The sequence below is a fragment of the Tamandua tetradactyla genome, chromosome 3 (assembly GCF_023851605.1).
Source record: "Tamandua tetradactyla isolate mTamTet1 chromosome 3, mTamTet1.pri, whole genome shotgun sequence".
NCBI classification, from domain to species: domain Eukaryota; kingdom Metazoa; phylum Chordata; class Mammalia; order Pilosa; family Myrmecophagidae; genus Tamandua; species Tamandua tetradactyla.
In genome coordinates this window covers 166,572,090-166,579,950 of record NC_135329.1, presented here as the reverse complement: position 1 = coordinate 166,579,950, position 7,861 = coordinate 166,572,090, and the positions used below count along the sequence as shown (strand labels likewise).

Genomic DNA, 7,861 nt, shown 5'->3' with positions numbered 1-7,861 from the left:
ATAAAAAAATTACCTTTTTCTTTCCTGCAAAAACATTTATACTGAATCCACTCTCCATTGTTGCTCGAGTCATATTTTAAAATATCAGAAATCTTCAAATGTGTGCAAATTCACTCACTAGCAGGGTCCATTGAAAATCAACTAGGTTCCAGAGAAAAGTCTCTAAGTGCAGAAGCCATCTCCAGATGTGAGCTGGTATTCTTCCTAAGTTATATGATTATTATATATATGATTATTTGAATTGACAATTTGTAAAGAAGCCACAATAGGGCATCACAAATGTTCTGATTGATCAGTTTCTTATAGATTTCTAAAATTTCCTAAGGATTATAATGGAGAATCATTAGAATACTTACTAAAATATTATTTACTTGATACCATCTAAATCTTTTCTCAGTTTTTATTTTTCCATGTCATTTAAGTAATGTTCAATATTCTCTCTTTAGTAGATTCTATTAATATATTTAGCCATTTTATCTTCTTTTGAACTTTTCCCACTTGCATTATATTTTCATTATAATTTCGACACACTCTAAAGAAGCAGTGTATTAAAAGTAAGTCTCTGCATACACACATGGTCTTACCGAATTCAGATCTTACATGATTCCCTTCAAATCACTCAGCTGACATTTTCACTTTCTAAAAAAATTTTAAGTGTGGTTTCATGAATTTATTTAACAAATACTATATAATGCTTGCTATATGTTGAATATAATATGTAAGTACAGTACAAATATCAATCTGTTCTATACTCAAAACAGCAATATGAGGTATAGGCCATTCTTATTTCCATGTTCAGTTGAGGAGCCTGAGGGAAAGAGTTAATTATCAGTGGAGCCAGAATTCAAAACAGGTGATCTAAGTCTGGAGTCCAAATTCCTAAACACTGCTGCCTAAAATATGGTGAATTTTAATAGTGAAGATTATTGTATTATTATGTTTTCCCTTTCCCATTCACAAACAAAGAGACACTCTGTTGCAGAAGGGACTTAGTTAAAATGCACCTAGAAGTTCCAAGCATATATTTGGATTTAAATGTGCTTGGCTGCCAGACTCACAATGACCCTTATTTGTCATTTCTCATTCCTACTCTTGCCTCTTGGCCATGGCTAATCGATCCAAGTGGGGAAAACTGACCAACTCTGGATCAATGGGATTATCTGCTTTGGGAATTTGAAAATTGAAAACAAGATGCACAGAGTGAGAATTGTTTGTTGAAAGTCAATAATTCACAACAGAAGCACAGAATCTTCATTAGCTCCCTTGAGTGTCCTTGAACCCTGCATTCCTGTATCTTACTTCATTCTATACTTAAGGACTTAGCGTTAATATAATAAATTTAAAAGGCTGTAAACCTTAATTACTAAAAAGTTGAAACGTGAAATGCACCACCTTCTTTGAGGAGTGCAGAGATTAATGCTAGCATCAAAAATTTAATATATGCAAATATATCCCTCATAATATTCCCATTCAATTTTCCAGTTTATCAAACACCAAAGACTTCTAGATATTAAAAGTTATTATGTAAATTTAATCAAATGGAGAATGTGGTAAAGGCTTTCTCTTTCAGTTGCAGTCTCCTTACAGGAGAAGATTTATCAACCCCTAAATATTTACAATGCACTTTATCTGCCAAATATATATTGTTTTAATTTTTTGATACATTGGGACTACCAAAAGCTGCTGATTTTGCCTAGTGAAAACACCAATACATTTGGATCTTCCTTTGGGTGTATCTCAAGTCTGTCTCCATGCCACATACGTATTTATTGCCTCATTGCCAATGTAGCAGCAATCTACCACACTGCTGACCTTTTCCTGAGAGCACCTGGAGAGAAGGCAGTAGCAATTACTTTACCCTGATAATAAGGCACATGTGAGACAGAGAATTGGACAAAGTACAATTCAGTCAGTTACAGAGAATTCCAGGAGCCAGAATATAACATGAAAAGAATAGACACTGTGCTGCATCTTGCATCCCTTTTCTTAAGAAAGAAAACCATCAGTGGGTGGCTTTGAATTTGGGAGGCAGGCTGTTTCAAACATCAATTTACTTTCTTCTACTTTCAGGTAACCCCAAAAGCTGATATATTTGAGTGGGACACAAAATAAGAGAAGTTTCTCCAGCCTTTTCAGTTCATGTTACAAGTGGCCCTGACATCTGGTTGTTATGACCAGGGACTCCAAGGGAATTTAAAATTTCTGCAACAGATATGAATACTACATGGAGGCAAATTTCAATAGAAGATAAGGGGCCTCTGGATTTTTGATATTAGACTGTCAGACATCTCAGCCCAGCAAGTGACTTTCCTCCTTTTGAGAAGTAAGTATTAGTTTGCTACTAGACTCTCCTGAAGATAAAATGTCTAAGAATGGACTACCAAGTGACCATGTTACCAGAGTTTCACCACCATATCTGGTGCTTTGTCATCTACTTAACAATATCATTGCATTTTCTTAAAAGCCCAACCTCTAGCAAAGTGGTAAATTTGACTATTGAAATGATCAGGCATTGAAGACAGAGATAGTGTTGCATAAACAATTTGCTCACATTAGCAATGGGCCTACTTTTGCCAAATTGCTGGTCTTACTTCAAGTCATACTATAACCAAAAAAGAGTTCCTATGATTACTTGACAGGGTGAAAAATTCAGGCCTAAGTGGAGTGCTCTAACACAACAATCCCTCTCTGTCAGATACTGAAGGAGCATAGGAGATGGAAATGCTGTAGGCAAATGGAACTCAGAAGAGAACACTTGGTTCATTTGGTTTGGAAAGTGAGATGTCCTAGTATCAAGGTCTATAATGATTGCTGAAGGAGAGGGGATGGTCAGAGACTTGGAGGTAAACAAGAACTGGACTTATGAATAGACTTCTTAGAATAGGCAAAAAATCTAAGGGTTTTAAAATATATGCATATATCATAAAGAAAATTTGCTCTGTGAGTCAGATTCCTTCATCACATCAAAAGAATGTGCCTGTGATGGCAAGATAAAAGCTAAAATAATATAATAAGGGCCCAGAATTCTTATCTCCAAGGTTAACAGAGAGTGGTTGATTTAAGCAGAAGATTTCTATTATGGAGAAGGTAATGTCCTCATTTGGATTTTTATTTCTTCACCACCATGCCTCCTCCTATACTATCTTCAGCTTAGTTACTGAATGCCCTTTATGCTTTTTTCCTAGAGAAGGGAAGAAAATGGGGCCAATGCCCATGGACATTTCTGTTTTTGACATTTATCACATCATTCACAAATAATTGCTCTTGGAAAATGATAGATTTGTTCACTGAAGACTCATGATGCCAAATCTGAGGAATGAAACCTTTGGGCTATTGGAGAGCTCCACATCACTGTTTGATAAATGTTCCTAACCAGAAGATAATGTATGGTGGTACTTCTAATATCATGATATTTCCTAAGTCTGGGGAATCAAAGGGTAGAATTGGTCAATTTTTAAAATTAACCTAATGGCATCCTACTATTTTGAATCCCATCCCCAAACCTATGCAGTTTGTTTAAAAACTTGCATAATTAAGAGAGAATTATTTTCACTGAGAGAAACAATAATGGTTCAGTGAATTAGAGGTTTAGACTGCCACCTGGAAGTGTTCAGATTTCTCTTGCTTCTGATATTGGAAGGGCTGACCCTAATGCCAAGAGTGCATTCAGGAAAAGTTGGAGGAACATAAGTGGTTTTATTTCAGAGGTGTTTGAAACGGCTTTCTTGCCTAAAAAACACCTTCCCTTCTCCAAGAAAACAAGTTTTGTCAGAATAGAGAAATCTGGTAGCACCTTTAATAATGGCCATTAAAATCAGTTTTTCAAAAAGTTTAAGCATTTCATTTATTTAACATGTTTTAAATGCCAGCTGTGTATTAGACACTCTTCTAGCGCAAAAGGAATTCATCAGTAAACAAAGTAGACAAATATCTGCCTCCAGAAAGCAAATAAATGTAAACATTCTAACAGGTATACAATATAAGAAAACGCAAATAAGATGATATCCAGTTTTTTTTTAAAAAGGAGTGCATAAAACATATAGAAATAAAATATGAAATTATTTGAAGAAATGAGTATATTTTTATTAAATAGGTATTACAAGAAAATGCAGGGTGGACCATGGTGTCTCAGCAGGCAGAGTTCTCATCTGCCATGCCAGAGACCCAGGTTTGGTTCCCAGTGCCTCAGTGCCTGCCCATGCAAAAAAAAAAAAAAAAAAGCTCAGATATGTCAATAGCATTTAAAAATCTATGCATTAGGGCCATGGGTATTTTAAAACTTTTCTTTATATTTCATTACATTTTCCAAATTTTCCTAAAAAGGACATTTTATTTAAAAAACATTTTTCTAAGCAAAGTTGTAGTTTTACCAAAAAAAAAATCATTCATAAAATACAGAGTTCCCATACACCATCCCATTATTAACACTAGATAATACTGTGGAATATTTGTTACATTTCATGAAAGAACATTTTTATAATTGAGCTATGAACTATAGTCCATTGTTGACATTAGGGTTCCGCTTATGTTGTACAGTCCTAAGTTGTTTTACAAAAGTGTTTATTCCAATAACATATATACAACCTACAATTCCCCCTTTTGAAGACTTTCAAATATAAAATTCAGTGCTATTAATTACATTCATAATGTTCTGCTCCCATCACCACCAACCATTATCAAAATTTTACAATCAACCTAAATAGAAATTTAAGAATTAACTCCCCAATTCCCTTTTACTAGGAAAAATATACTTTATTTTCAGTTCAAAACGATGAAAAATAAAACCTATAGCAACAACAAATGGATACACACTGACCAGCTTGCATGCCAGTTGGACTTCTTTTTCTGCCTAATCTTGATTGTTTCCTCACTTTTCTTCATGTATTCCCAAGGGCCAGCCAAGGGCCAGCCACTAAAAAAATCTTGCATGAAAAATTACCTTAATATCTGGAAAACCCAAACTTTGCTTCCTAATCCGTGTCATAAGCACCTTCCCAACTCCCAAGCTAAGGTAGGGAAGAAAATAAGTATACTAAATCTGTTCGGTCCTTCTTTGAAATGTAATACCTGATACCGTTACCCAACTTGCTGTGCTTCTGGAGGATACCCCTCTTCCAATCTGGAAATGGCCTTGCAAGAAGTTATGATATTTATGTGGGGGGGGGGGGTGATGCACAGAGCTCTTGTGTTCTGGGTAAGCTTACTGTTTCCTAGCTTCAAAGCTGTTCTCAATGAGATTTATGGAGAACAGAGTGTGAATGAACCATGTCCCCTTCACAACAATGTCTCTAATTCTGTTAGCAGAATTAAGGAGGGCGCTCCCTTAATCTCTTTACCCTTGATAAAATGTCCCTCCCCATTGCACAAACACAAATGTATACACATGGTACAGAGGACTAGACCCAACAATTCAGTCATTCAGTATGTAGAACTTATTCCCTACCTCAACCTGAGATACTATCATTCCCTATTGCTGAATTCAAATTTATGATTCTGTTAAGCCATTATAACTCTCTGAAATTACAATAAGTTTATGCATTTGAATTTCTTTATTGGCTGCCTTCCAAGCTCCATGAGGTCAGATTTTGTTGAAATTAGTACTGTATCTCTACCATCTTAACAGCACCTGGCATGACAATACATTCTCAATATATATTTGTTTAGTGAATCAGTTGGCTAACTCACTTTAATCTAAAAATTTCCATCATCCTTCCAGGTAACCCTTTCTCCCTTGGTGAATTCTCCAGGATTTCTGCCCCTTCTCTACGCTACTCCTTATTATGAATTCTGTCCCTCTCCTATCTCTGCCATCCATCTTCTGTCCACCATCCCCTGGGCCAGAAAGAACAGGCTCCTACTTTTTACATTTTCTACATCATATTATCCTGCTTTCTGATTGTATGTCATGTTAATGTGCAGGAGCATGAAGAAAGGGAATTAATTTTATGGGTAAGAAATTAAAATTGTAGACATGGAAGGAATATAGCAACCCTAGAGTCTGAATATAAGTATCTGCTTACACTGGGTAATTCTGTTTTCATTCTAATATAATTAGAGAGGCTCTGTAGGCTAGAGTATTCTTAGGTACTGTATCAATGAATCATTTACAATACTATGTGAACGTCACTGACCTCTCTTGACCAGGATTAAGTGAGGTTCCTCAATGTTCAAATTAAAGACACAATGGTATCTATCATTAGGATGAGTTTTGCTTCTATTTTATCAGTCTTCCAATCATGAAATATCTACTTAGTATATTTAAACTGTTTGCAAATGTCAATCTCACTGTCTAGTGAATGGCCTGTCATGAAGTATTCATTGTACTGTCACATTACAGTTAAATGAAAGTCTGTCTTAATTACCGTCTTGTCTCATTTCTCATTTTCCATGCCTCTTCGAAAGGCAAATTATATGTGGTCTTCAACCTCAAAAGAGTATCTGAAAATAAGGAGATTATTGAATATTTTGAGATCAATAACATGGGCTAGAGTAGAAAATGTGAAATATGGATTTAGTGAGAGCAAACTAGTAAGTACCAGTTATTAATTTGATACAAATAATATTGGGTAATATCTATTGATATTTGAAGAAAAACAGTTTGAAGTGAAATTAAAGTATAAAGGAAATTCAAATTCCAGAAAAAGTTAGTTATCAAATAATTGCCTTATTTAGAAGGAATCTAAAGTATGTCAAAATTTGTGGCTGGCTCCCTAAAAATATTAATCCCTCTTCAAGAAAAAGGTATGAAAACCAAACAATACCATTAAACTATATCAAACAGTGTCCATATAATCAAAATGACAGATGCGCAAGCGGGGTAAATAGCATTCAATCACCTGAAATTACTTCAAATGTAAAAACACTAGTAATTTGTGTTGCTTGCATGGTCTGACCTCTGTGGGGAGCTCAAGATTAATTTATTTTGCTTCGATTCATAATTTATGGGACTCCCTAGCAGGAAGAATGCTGATATGACCAAAGTCAAGTATATAAATGCATTTCCATGCTAGAGGAGTGAGCTTTTAGTAGTAATTCAGAGGGAATCATACATAGAATAGCTCAATTATCTTGACTCACTTTGAACCTTCTCTCATGGAGACAGTCTCCTCGTAGAGAATCTTTTCTGCATCTCCGTGCCTAGCCTAATAAGATTAGAAAATGTCTAAATGAAATAAGAAATAGAATGGCCTCCTTAAAGGAAGGTTTATGCGGTGAGTTGGTTGGGGAGAAACATATTTTGGTCTTCTGAACCTTAATACTAGTAGTGTAGTAAGTGTGGAAACTGACATAAGTGTAGGAGCCTATGAATATGGGCCAATGTAGTTATGAGTCTGGGTTTTCCCCTGTGCAAAAAGAAGCACATAATTTCTTTTGAGATAAAAGGATAGGTTGATCTAGTCTCTTTACAGAGAGGTTAACACAGTGATTTAGAACTAAAACATACCTATTTCTAATGAACTTACCCCCTGGGATCCTATAGCAATAAAAGCCAACACATCAGAAATGAGATGACTCGGGATCTTGGCCATTGTAGCAACCTTTAGTGTGTAGAAACTAGTTTTCAACAGGTAAGAGGTGAGATACAGCAGCTTCAATACAAAAGATATGATGTTAGGCCACTGAGCACAATGAAAACAGGAAAACATTTTATATACATGCTTGCTTATATAGAATTATAAGCTTTTGAACATCTATTTTAGTTATACTGTTCATGGATTAGGGGCAAGACAGGACTCACTATAGTAGGTGACACATGGCATTAGAGTTCTAAATATTTAACATTTAGGCTATGTATGAACTCTACCAGAGTTCCAGTATTAAGTTTCTCTTAACTCATGAGAATATGGTGCCTATATTAATG

General features: G+C 35.2%; 1 long non-coding RNA gene across 1 annotated transcript; it reads right to left on the bottom strand.

Annotated features, from left to right (window-relative positions):
* Positions 1-1,672: 1,672 nt before the first annotated feature.
* On the bottom strand, positions 1,673-7,583 carry LOC143676470 (uncharacterized). Its single transcript, XR_013172107.1, has 3 exons — positions 7,464-7,583; positions 6,363-6,438; positions 1,673-1,828 (listed from the first exon to the last, which is right to left on the bottom strand). It is a non-coding gene; the product is annotated as an uncharacterized LOC143676470 (long non-coding RNA).
* Between the last annotated feature and the right edge of the window lie 278 nt (positions 7,584-7,861).